The sequence below is a fragment of the Eptatretus burgeri genome, chromosome 16 (genome assembly GCF_056783735.1).
Source record: "Eptatretus burgeri isolate ZD-2024b chromosome 16, Ebu_testis_v1, whole genome shotgun sequence".
NCBI classification, from domain to species: domain Eukaryota; kingdom Metazoa; phylum Chordata; class Myxini; order Myxiniformes; family Myxinidae; genus Eptatretus; species Eptatretus burgeri.
In genome coordinates, this window is record NC_140976.1 from 7,478,148 (window position 1) to 7,491,709 (window position 13,562).

Here is a 13,562-nt window from a genome sequence, read left to right on the forward strand (position 1 = left end):
GATGCAACAGAACAAAAGGAACAGGAGAGAGACAGAGAGACAGAGAGAGACAGAGACAGAGACAGAGAGATGAGCATGCCAATTTCACAAATGAGGTCATCATGACAGATGAGGCAAACTTTGATTTGGCAGATTTAACTCCACCAGATTTCTTCCTATGGGGATTTCTGAAGGGCAAAGTTTATAAGGAACGTCCAACATCATTCGATGAATTGAAGGCAAACATCAGTGCAACCATCCGCTCTATTGATCACGAGACATCGCTTGCAGTAATTAACAATATGATGATCCCGCTGTGGTGAATGCACGAATTCGAAAGGGGCCCATTTGTCTGATGTAATTTTTAAGAAATAAAGAATCAAAATGGATTTTAAAAACTTGAAGTATGTGCCTGTGTTGTATAGAAATTTTAGATCACTTGGTTTAGAAACAAGAGTTATAAGGATAATAAACCATCAGATATAAATGCCCCACCCTGTAGTAATATAGTTTTTTCTACTCTCATTAATTTACCACAACGGGTGTGATTTACTTGGTGAGATATAGTTTAGTAACACGAAGCGAGAGCCATGATTATATTTCTATATATATATATATATATATATATATATATATATATATATATATATATATATATATATATATATATATATATATATATATATATATATATATATATATATGCCTGGAGTTTATCAGTTATCATAATTCGTAGTAAATACTCAATTTGGTGTCTGTCTGTCTGAACGCGATACATTCAGTTGTTACTTATCCAATCTCAAACAAACTTGCCAGGGGGACTAAGGGTCACACAACGGAGGGTGTAGCAACTTAATTTCCCCCCTTCCCCAACGGGGTTTTCCACCTTAGACGAACTCCGTGTTAAGGTATACCAATAGCTTATCGTGCCGTTTTGTGGGGCACACCTACAGGAAGTAAAAATTATTATCACCACAAAGTATTCAGTCAATTTTGTCCAACCAACGCACATCAGATTTATTAGCTATCAGATTTTATGTGAAATGCATATGGATTGTTCATCATCATTTCGAATGCAGCCTGTGGTGGCTGATTGCATCATTGCTGGGAGCATGGCTGTGCTGCTGATGCAGTGCCTCCTGTTTCCAAGAAGCCGGTACTCATTTTGCCGACCTCGAAAGGATGACAATCTGAGTTAACCCACCTGTTTTTATTTAACGGAACAACAGGGGCTCAAACTCAAGACCATAAGAACTTGTCAGCCACCATAACCATAAATTAAACACCAGCCTTATATGGATTGTTTATAGCTGATATATTGGGGCCTCACATGTGATTTCTCCCAGCCATGGTTTAAAGTGTGACGTGTATTATTGCCTCCGACACCATTATGGCCCAATTGTGGCCTTTATTTGATGCATAACCCCATTCCTAATGGTTGCCAGTATTGTTTAATACCTGCAATGAGAATTTGGAAAACATTGGACATACTTATGCATGGTGTTGGCTTAATGGCTGGAGTGGTGGGTTTGGGATCCTACGGTCCTGAGTTCAAATCCTGCTTGGCTGTTGAATTAATACCAGGTGGGGTTGATAACCTGTCGTCCTTCCGAGGTTGGCAAAATGAGTGCCAGCTTTCTGGTATGCTGTGTCAGAGTGGCCACCTGTCCAGGATTGTGCCCAATAGCCAAGGAGACTGCTTAGGCAACACCAATGCTCTGCACAGAATATGGTCCCAATGGATGGATATACTTAGTACTTACATATGGGCAGTGTATAGGCAAAGTGTCGCTGGTCCACACACCTACCAGAAGTAAACAAATTAATTGGTAAATTCCGTCCGATGAAAATGGCATAATATTAATATTACTTCAATGGGGGCTGGCAGAATGGCCTAGAGGTACGCACACTCACCTCTTCGATGTCTGTCCTGGGTTTGAATGTCGGTGCAGCCACAAAACATCATCCCGGTGTTCCACAAGCAGTGTGATTGATCAATGTGTGTGTCGTCCCTCGGATAAACGTTAAACTAGCGTCCCATCTGCTGGCATTAGTTTGTGGACCTTCAGGACCCCATGATGTCTTTTGTGTAGCGGAGACGAGCTATCACCAGCACCAAGAACAAATTCCAAATTCTTGTCCTAACCTTAGTCGAACGTCAGGACTGGCCATCCGGTTTGTGAAATACATGGGCCAAGTTTCCCCCTGCCAACCCCACAAGAAGGTGTTGTGGCCGTTAAGGAATAGTAATAATAACAATGTGAACACACCACCATCCGCATGGTATGCACACATACAAGACCCCCACCCTCTGATGCCTCCCTGGTGTTTCTCGTCTTTTAAATACCGGATCTTCTACAATTTACATCAACAACATTGCAGATGAGACAGCATCCAGTCGCATCCAGTCCGAAGAGCATTGTTTTCAAGTTTTATGGCCAAAGTTTTGAATTATTTAATTTCCCCGAAAATGTTACCTTTCTACGTTTGAAAATGCAAGGAAACTTGAACTGCACAAGCCTGAACATGTCACCAGACTGTGCCTTTAAGTGATCGGTGATAATTGACCCAGAAATAGATCCTGCCCAGCTGACATCCTGGAGGAAAAGGCACCCAGAAGGTGATAATGACTCTCATCAAATATGAGATAAGAGAACATCTCATTGGCTTGGAGGATCATTCCCTGGAGCTGTGAAGCAAGAGATTCAAAAGGAAATGATTACTCTTTTAGAAAGGAGTGCTTGGAACTTGTTCTTGTGATCCCAATGTAATCTTTGTCTGTTTGAGAGAGTCACTGGGCTGAGGTCTCTGGATTGGAGGTGACACTTTGGTGTGGGACGATGTCCAATGGAGATCAGGGGAGTGCTCATCACACTTCACATGTTTCGAATAACCCACCAATCACATTATGTGCCATCTGGTTGAATGGTTTGCATTAGAGGGAACAATAATCTGGGTGGCAGACAGATGGTTGCTCTTTGCGGTTTATGTGGTTTTACCATGTGAGACATAATCCGTGGCGATACTAACCATCACAGTCAGGACGTGCGTTTGACATATATGTGCGCGCGCGCGCACGCACGCACGCACGCACGCACGCACGCACGCACGCACGCACGCACGCGCACACACACACACACACACACACACACACACACACCACACACACCACACACACCACACACACACACACACACACACACACACACACACACACACACACACACACACACACACACACACACACACACACACACACACACACACACACACACACACACACACACACACACACACACACACACACACACACACACACACACACACACACACACACACACACACACACACACACACACACACCACACACACCACACACACCACACTGTATATATATATATATATATATATATGTATATATATATATATATATATATATATATATATATATTCATAATTATGCATGGTGTTGGCTTCATGGCTCGAGTGGTGGTCTTGGAATCCTTCAGTCCTGAGTTCAAATCCTGCTTGGCTGTTGCATTAATACCAGGTGGGGTTGATAACCCGTCATCCTTCTGAGGTCGGCAAAATGAGTTGCGAGGTATATATATATATAGTTACGTCTGAGGGGGGGGTATGCATTCAAAGGGTAATTAGGATGTTTAATTAGGTATGCCATGCTGTTCGAGTTGTACCAGGATCTCGATGTAATAAGTAGCAATTCAGTGGTGATAAGTTGTCTAGTAAATGTCCATTTCTTCAAGGGGGAAATGATAATTGTCACGTAATTAGATAGGGAGACGGGTTAGGGTAAGTGTGTCTGCGTAAACCCTTTTTCCCTGGAGGCTTGCCGTGACGTAACAGGACAGTGCTGCGGATGGCTCCGCCCCTTGATCACGATTGGCGGAAGGCGACGGCGGAGGGCCAATAAAACGGCTCGATTGGAAGTGACGAGGACTCGAGTATAAAAAGGTTCTGTTCGGGAAAAGAAGTAAAAGAGGAGTCATAAAAAGAAAGCGTCTTGTCGAGGTTGTGGGTCTCGGAGCGCGCTCTCTCGTTGCGCTGGTTCGTTCCTCGATTCATCGTGTCTCGTGGCCTAGCTGTGCCTCGTGCCTCACCTCGGTTGGCTCTGGAGTTCTGCTGGCTCGGAGTACGGGACCGAACGGCGGGCGGACCTGCCTCCCTCTCCTGCTCGCATCTTGGCGCCAGAACTGGCTCCCTGGCGGCTGTGGGCGGTCTTGGGCCTATACCAGGAGGTCGACACCACCAGGAACAGCACCACGGTGTCTCCTGCCCCTGACGAGCGCAACGTCAGCTCGTCCGGCGCCAATCCAGGGACTGTTGCGTCGACACCACGGGCCAGCCTGACCACCAGGACCAGCTACGTTTTGTGTGTGTGTGTGTGTGTGTGTGTGTGTGTGTGTGTGTGTGTGTGTGTGTGTGTGTGTGTGTGTGTGTGTGTGTGTGTGTGTACCTGGCACCTTAGAGGGTTTGAGATTTGTATATCCATTGGAATTGTTTGTGTTTTCCCCACGCCCGAACCCACACCACCATCCCGTCGAATCGCCCCCGATCCCTCCTCTTGCCGAGTCTTATTATTATTTCTGGTTAGAGAAATAAACATTATTAACTCAGTGAAAAGCGACTCGTGCCACCTTCCTCGTCCCGTTTGCTGTGGAGCGATTAAAACCGCCATCGTTGGGTTATAAAAATTAAACCGCCTCCATCGTTTCGGCTCATTCTACGTTGGTGGGACTGTTCAAATCCCGTGGACGTCACAATATATTTATATATATATATATATATATATATATATATATATATATATATATATATATATATATATATATATATATTGTTGCGGGCCGGTGAGGTCGAGTGAGAAGACTACTAGGTGGGGGAAAGCTACGTCGATTCCCACCAGATTCCCCGGAATTGTAGGCCGTCGCTCACGGATAATTCCGTGACGTGGTGGGTCGCTTAACCGATGGTGGACGCCAATAACTCAACTGCGTGACCTCGGGTCCTCCTGTCAAGAATCAGGTTACCTAATTAACCACGCGGTTTAACCACCGGGGAAACACGCCCTCGGTACTCTTTGTCCAAACCGGATCACTCTATCAACTACGGATCACCTTTCCGGATCAGATGCAGCCGAGCAGCACTGCCAAGGATGTACCGGCTGGAAGGAACGGATTGTTGGGAATAAAGACCCAGCTAAACTTCGATCCGAACCACGCTGGTCCAATGGAGGAAAAGACAAAGGCAGGCTAGGAACATTTCTACAATTATTATTTATTTACAATAAGCGAGGAAAAGCATGTGGCACAACAAAAAGGTTTATTGGGGATGTAATGCAGGAAAAGATGAGAGATGTGTGGGTGCGACAATTATACAAGCAACTTACAAAAGTAGACACAGTGCAGACTTGACGCGAGATTAATAAAAGCAATAACAATCACAACAATGAAGATCTTATACAGGCTTATCTAACGGACAGGCACCAACACACTCAGACACACACTCAGACAAAATAAACACAATGAAAGGCAAAGGACTTTTGCAGCCAGTGAGAGAGGGAGTTGAGGTCACAGTTTTTGGTACCTGAGCATTTTGGGGGAAGGGATGCTCCGTGGTGTGGCAACCTACAAAAGCTGTGCAGTTCGGTCCACAGCCGCACGTGTGGTAATCGTGTCTGCAGCAGGAGCTTGAGTGGATGAGAGCAGAGTCTAAAATGGTGAGAGATGAGCAGTAGCAGGACCAGACAAGAGGTTTGGTCGAGGTCGTGTCGGTGGGGAACAGTAGGCTGGCCGTCGAGGTGAGACGTAAGTAGAGCCAATCAGCCGGAACACCTTCGCAACATCTCCTTCAATTCCCTTTCGCACTTCTCCTTCCAACGGCCTCCCACAACAACAACAACAACAACAACAACAACAACCTTCCCATCCAACGACAACCTTCCCATTCAACTCAATACCTTCGCATCCAACAACTCCGACCAACTTCTTCCTTTCCATCCACCCCAACTTCGGCCCAACTCTGAGGATTTCTCCGTACTTTATAGATCACGGAGCTCAGGGAGGAGCCATGGCGAAACTGACGTCATCGTCCAATCCGAGCATCCCGATTGGACCGGGCCTTCATGTGGTCCGCCTTTCTGGGCGGGGTTTTGACTAGACGCTAGTTTGGCCTTACCGATGCAATCCTGCTTGGGTTTGGGTTAGTCTCTGGGTTTGGGAAGGTGGATGCCGATGCGGCTTCCATAGCGAACGTTGGGATTTTGCCTCAGAAAACGATACTCCGGATACAGCGGGTAGACGGTGGTACGCTGTGGCCAGCGAAACGAGGGTAGCAAGCAAGATGAATTTACCTCAGAAAAAGTAGGGAATAAAATAAAAGGGGAAAAATGATTTATTAAACCTAACTAATAGCCCATCACAACGAACCCCCTTGCTTTCCCACTAAACAAAAGGTAGGGACCTAACTACATGTATATTAATGGATTAACTGACTCAGGACAAGTGTATGTTGTATGCATACGGTTCCGAGAACAGTAACACTACCCCCTCCCTTTTGCTAGACTCGACCCGAGTCGTTAACATTCATGTGGCATGCAGGTGTTGGTTCCCCTCGTACATTTTACCTCCGGATCCCTGTGTGCGACATTTTCAATACATGTCCTAAAAATAAATAACCTAGTGCATTGCGTCACTAAACTAGCAGACTCATTCGGACAACGTTACTACATTGCCGGAACTAAACAAACAACAGGTGGGTCAGAACTATACACATTTCTGATATTTATATTACCCATGGCACAGGACCTGTGACTTGAGGAGAGAACACAATAAAGGCAACATTCGGGGATGAGTGCAACAGCAGGAAACCGATGATCAGGCATCTTCAGGGCCCTCAATGGCGTTTATTTGTTGGTTTTTATCACTTTTCCTGTTCCTGGCTGCTGGAGGCAACTCACCCTAACACGGCAGGCCACACACCATCTCACAGTCCATTTGAACTGGCCTTTATACAACAAGGAGATATCCGGGCTGCCCAATGCAGTCCCCAGTAACGTCGCTGCCTGCGGGGCAGTCCTTGCAAACACTTTCACAAAGATGGTCCTGGCACACATGGTAAGGTTGGGTGATATGGCAATGCAAATAAAGGCATGGGGAGGTATGGCAAATGTAGTCAAGGCAAAGGCAGAAAAAGAAAGGCATGGCAAATGCAGACCAGATAAGGTGCGATGCAACAGGTCAGCACATGAAGCTGGCCGGCCTCGGTGTGGACTCGTGAGGTTGTGGAGGGAGTGTGGGGGCATTGGCCAGTCCGGAGACGGGCTCGGTCTTACCCTACGGTCTCCCCCCAACCTAGTGCCTATGCCTGTCCTTGTCCATACCCACCCCCATTAGTTTGTAACAAAAAAAAGAACTAAATTTCGACCCTTTTTTTATTTTTATTTTTTTATAATTACGTGTGTCCCTAAACCCCTTATCGTATTTGTTCAGCTAACCTGTCCTGACTGTCTGTTTCCAATCCCTAAGATCCCTTTGGAAAGGATTGAGGAAGAGACAAGTGAATCTGTCTCGAGGCCCAATGCAGCCTCAGAATAGCTCCCACAGGTTTCAGAAATTTCCAAGGTGAGTCCAGCGGCCTACAAACAGCGAAAGGATGGATGGTGTGAAGGGGTACATGTTTCCTATCTATCCTACCATTTATTAAACTTTAATCTATCCCCGGGGCTTTTCAACAAGCCTGTCTCTTTAAACTGTCGGTTCGAGCAACCACGATTCGCATCACCTGTGTTGGTGTTCGTTATTAATTTGGGCCTGGCCCGCAAATTTTCTCCCGTGCTCTTGCATAATTTCGTTGCTGGGCAGCGTGGCTCAACTGGCAGGTGTACCCACCTGCCAAACTCGATCTTTGGCACCCTCGGGTCACTGAGGCTGTCTCCGAGCCTATGAACTCCTTATGAACGTGGGGAATGCCCTTCCTGGCATTTTCCCCGTCGATGCCCACGTGGCATTTTGGTGCTCCGGGTCCCTTTCCCGTGGATACCCATGCCCATAACACTAATTCGGGCGCTTGGACCCGTGGCCTACTCTGGCCGACTACTGTGCCTGGGGCGCCCTCTACTCAGTATGCATATTTCACCAGCCATGCTCCTAGCCGGTCAATAGTCTCCTGCACCCTACAAAAGGTTTCGTGCCTTCGTTCAACATCAACAACCAAACGACATCCTTTAGCTTAATTTAACTAACCCGCTAACTGTTATTACACTAACCCCGGATTCCCTTGGGTGGGATTCACTTCTCCCCCCAATCATTCATTCGCACCATGCATTCCACATTCACACCACTCACACTCAGGCCTGCTGACCCACATTCCCTCATCATGTTTCTTTCTTAGTTTTATTTTTATTTTTCACATCACACTGATGCTCTACTAGCTATGTTCCCCTAACTAGCTTGTGCTCCCTGTCATCCCTTATTCTAATGCACGTTCCATTTAACTCTACGTAGCTAATCTACGTCCCCACTACACGTTGCATGTCTGTCCATGTCTCCAATCCATTTCTAAATTCTAAACTAAATTCCCCCTAACTCGTGTTACCTTGCCCCGTGAAGGACTGCTCATGCCCCATGAGGCCGGTCTATCTAACGCTAAACCCTTCCCCTAACTTATGCTCCTTTGCCCCCGACGGGAATGTTCGCGACATCCTGGCCGGGTTCCGTCTTGCACAATTTCGTGGCTGCGCAGCGTGACTCAACTGGCAGGTCTACCCACCTGCCGAACTCGATCTTCGGCACCCTCGGGTTCCGTCTTCTCGTGGCAAGGCTCGGCGAGCCTTATGTCTCCAGGAAGGCGGTTTACAACATGCTCTTCCCCTTCGTTTGGCTGATACATGAGGCCTTAACGTCGCCCCGTTAATTACCTTACATGCTCGCTTTCGGGCTATCCACCATGCGAGCCACCGTGCGTTACCCACCTGGCCTTCCTGCTGCGAGATCCCCGCGGACGTCACTCGCACACGGCCCGCTCCGCGAGGCCTGCCACGCACACGCGTCCGGCTGTGTCGTCCCCGGGACTCGCTCCGCGCATCCCGCGAGCACCTCTCGCAGCGTGCAGCACGTCGGGCTCCGTACATGTGCGCACATGGGGCCATACTCTTGCCAAATTCACTCGATCCCTCAATTTGCCTCCATTTTAGCCGTCCGCGCTCTGGTTTTGTACCGGGCGTGGATCGTTTCAGCGCCGGCTTCCCATCACGCAATTGTCCGCGCTTAGGCCGTTCGCAAAACACGGAATGGACTACGCACGCAGCGTCCTGCGGACCCGGCGCGTTTCCCGAAATAATTCCGTCCGTTACACGACCCACAACTCCCGTGTGGGTTGGTCCATGTCCCATTTCCTCACGTGCACTCACACATGCCACGTCATTTGCACTCCATTCACACTCCGACACAATCACGCTGGGGGCTTGGGTTAGCCCACGAGAACCCGGGGCTTCTATCCCCCCAAAGCTCGTCATGTGCTCTTTCGCACCATGCAGCAGCTCCACCTCGTGTAGCCTTACCGGACTCACCTCATCACAGTCTGCCCCGACGGAGCATATCGTCTCCCCTTGTTCCTGTGGGAGGTTAAACTGACCCTCGCATTGGGTCTCAAATCATTCCACATGCTCAATCTCAATATCCCTTACCATTTATATTTGTGTCTGCTCCTCTTTTATTTTGTGCAATTCATTCACCTCTTTTAATTTCTGCGTCTCTGTCACCTCTTTTAATTCCTGCGTCTCTTTTATGATGCCCAATTCCTGGCTCTTTGTCTCTACCTGTCTGATTTTACAGGTTTCTCTCGTCACCTCGACCTTGCCCGTCGTCATCAGGGTCCGAACAGCCTCCACACTCCCTTTCAACTCAGTCGTTTCCTCATGTACAGTACTGATCTCATTTGTGAAATTCCGGTCCATGTTTTGCATTTCATCCTTTACCTTTGCCAGCTCCGCCTTCATTTCCTCCTGACCCGCCTTCATTTGTGTTTGTAAGTTTATTTCCATGTTTTGCATACCCCCCTTCAGTGTTTGCATATACCCCTTCAGTGCTTGCGTATTCGCATCCATTCGGTTTTGTAAATCCCCATTCATGCGTTCCATCATGTCTCATCATCTCCACCATCGGTTTATGTAAAATGGATTTGGCGAAGCCGATCTGTTATGATCGGGTGTGGATACGATAGGGATTGCTCGGTCCTCCATGGGGGAAATTTGATGCAAGGGATGCCCAAGCATTATCGCTGTCGCAGTTGCCCCCAATGTTACCTCTGGGTATGGCTGTAGGGAATGATCTCCCTGGAAGGTGTTGTCCTGAGCCACGGAGTCATCCAATATTGTACTCTCAAAACCCACCTGAACCAGCTCGTCTTGGTCCGCCATGGTCCGTACCGATAATTAACTAAAATTTGGATCCTGCTCTTAATTTCTGGGGGAAAGGGGGGGGGTTGCCAAGCACACCCCTGGCTCGAATCCCATTCCAGATACCAAATTGTTGCGGGTTCGAATCCCATAAAATTTTATGGGTCAATCCCACTCCTGACACCAAACTGTTGCAGGCCGGCAGGGACGGGTGATAAGACCACTAGGTGGGGGAAAGCCAGGTCAATTCCCACCAGACTCCCCGGAATTGTCGGCCGTCGCTCAGGGATAATTCCGTGATGCGGCGGGTCGCTTAACCGACCGTGGATGCCAATAACTCAACCGCGTGACCGAGGGTCCTCTTGTCTAGGTTACCTAATTACCTAATTAGGTAACCATCAGGTTACCTAATTAACCACGCAGTTTAACCACCGGGGAACCATGCCCTCGGTACTCCCTGTCCGAACTGGATCACTCGACCAACTACAGATCACCTTTCCGGATCGGATGCAGCCAAGCGGCACTGCCATGGACGTACCAGCTAGAAGGAATGAATTGTTGGGAATAAAAACCCCGCTAAATTTAGAGCCGAACCATGCTGGACCAATGGAGGAAAAGACAAAGGCGAGCTGGGAACATTTCCACAATTATTATTTTTTTACAATAAGCGAGGAAAAACATGTGGCACAAGAAAAAGGTTTATTGGGGATGTAATGCAGGGAAAGATGAGAGAGGTGTGGGGTGCGACAATTATACAAGCAACTTACAAAAGCAGATACAGTGCAGACTTGACGTGAGATTAATAAAAGAAATAACAATCACAACAATGAAGATCTTATACAGGCTTATCTAATGGACAGGTGCCAACACACTCAGACAAACACTCAGACAAAATAAACCAAATGAAAGGCAAAGGACTTTTGCAGCCAGGAAGGGAGGGAGTTGAGATCACAGTTTTGGTACCTGAGCATTTCGGGGGAAGGGATGCTCCGTGGTGCGGCAACCGACAAAAGCTGTGCAGTTCGGTCCACAGCCGCACGTGTGGTAATCGTGTCTGCAGCAGGAGCTTGAGTGGAGGAGAACGGAGTCCAAAATGGGGAGAGTTGAGCAGTATCAGGACCAGACAAGAGGTTTGGTCGAGGTCGTGTCGGTGGGGAACAGTAGGCTGGCCGTCGAGGTGAGACGTAAGCAGAGCTAAGCAGCCGGAACACCTTTGCAACAACTCCTTCAATTCCCTTTCGCACTTGTCCGTCCAACGGCCTCTGAGGATTGCTCCGTACTTTATAGATCACGGAGCTCGGGGGAGGAGCCATGGCGAAACCGATGTCATCGTCTGATCCGGGCATCCCGATTGGATCGGGCCTTCATGTGGTCCGCCTTTCTGCACAGGGTTTCGGCCAAACGCCAGTTTGGCCCGCCCACGCCGCGCGTGTCTTGGTTTGGGAAGGTGGATGCCGATGCGGCATCCAGAGCAAAAGTCGGGATTTTGCCTCAGAAAACAAGACTCCGGAAACAGCGGGTAGACGGTGGTACGCTGTGGCCAGTGAAACGAGGGTAGCAAGCGAGATGAATTTACCTCAGAAAAAGGAGGGAATAAAATAAAAGGGGAAAAATGAGTTATCAATCCTAATTAATAGCCTATCGCAACGCACCCCTGAGCTTTCCCACTAAACAAAAGGTAGGGACTTAACTACATGTATATTAATAGAATAACTGAATCATGACAACTGTATCTTGTATGCTTACAGTTCCAAGAACCGTAACACAAATATATATATATATATATATATATATATATATATATATATATATATATATATATATATATATATATGTTTATATCAATGTATATGTGTAAGTATATATGTATATGAATGTATATGTATGTATATGCATGTATGTATGTACATTTTTTATATCAATGATATAAAAAAAACTGATATATATTGATATTTTATATCAATGATATAAAAACTATATATCATTGATATATGTTTATATCAATGTATATGTGTAAGTATATATGTATATGAATGTATATGTATGTATATGCATGTATGTATGTACATTTTTATATATATATATATATATATATATATATATATATATATATATATATATATATATGTGTTACGGTTGTGGAAATTCGCATTACACCATAAAGAGTCCTCAGGTGAGATATATCGGTAAGTTCATGTGTTAGCCCAAACCCGTGGAAATGGAGGGAATATGTGTGATTCATCCGGGCTGCAACGCTTTGAGTTAGCCATTTTTCTTTCCGTATTGTTATTTTGGACCATGAAGCCACCAACAACCGAAACACCACCACCTTTGCAACCATCGCTTCACCGCCATTCCCAAACGATGCCTGCCAACCACCAAACCACCACAGCAAACCTCCACCACCTTCGCCTATCTCCTACAACCATCGACCACACCACCAGTCAACACCAAATGTGGTGCTGTCTTGGGCCCGTTCGGCGGTTGGTGCCGAACGGATCGAGCCGCGAGCGCGAATGGCGGCCTTTCCGAGGGAGAAATTCGGATCAGGAAGGCTTCACGCCCCCTTTTTCTCCGTCCAATGTGCGAGCGTCGGGCGGTATGGCCCCGCCTCCAAGCGCGATGAATGTGAATTCCTCTCAGGAAGGAATTTGGATCAAAAAAGGCTCACGCCCCTTTTTGCCACACCAATGGCTGAACAGAGGGAGGCGTGGCCCCGCCTCCAATCGCATTTTGATCCTGAAATTTGCATATAGGCTCCTCCTCCAGTCTATAAAGATGCGAGCACAAGGCGACTCGCGCGGCTGGTCAGGGCGAGTGAAGATTTCGAGTGCGAGTCGAGTGAAGACGGCGGTCGGCATCGAGGTTGCGGTGTGGGGGTCGCTCGTCTCGTCGTTGGTGCCGTCTTGTCGTGGGGTCCAAGCCAGCCAGCCATTCCCCTCTCCCTGAGCATCAGCAATTTTCCCCCCCCCCCATCCGCGCTGAGATAGTGCCGGGGGGCTCCATTCCTCCCCACCCTAAACGTGGTGCCAACCAAACTGCTTGCGCGGAGCACGCCGGAGAGGGCTCGCCGACCACGCCAGGGCACGGAGTCGGGGCGCAGCGGCGTGGACATTGCGGCTTGCCCGCCATCGCGTCACGAGGACGCGGGTAAGACCTTCTCGGTCTC

General features: G+C 47.6%; 1 long non-coding RNA gene across 1 annotated transcript in view; it reads right to left on the minus strand.

Moving 5' to 3' along the window:
* LOC147010426 (uncharacterized) overlaps positions 1-9,243 on the minus strand; it is a 31,067-nt gene extending 21,824 nt beyond the window's left edge. The window contains exon 1 of the long non-coding RNA XR_015052312.1: positions 8,969-9,243. This is a non-coding gene — a long non-coding RNA (uncharacterized LOC147010426). The remainder of the gene's footprint in view (positions 1-8,968) is intronic.
* Positions 9,244-13,562: the final 4,319 nt, after the last annotated feature.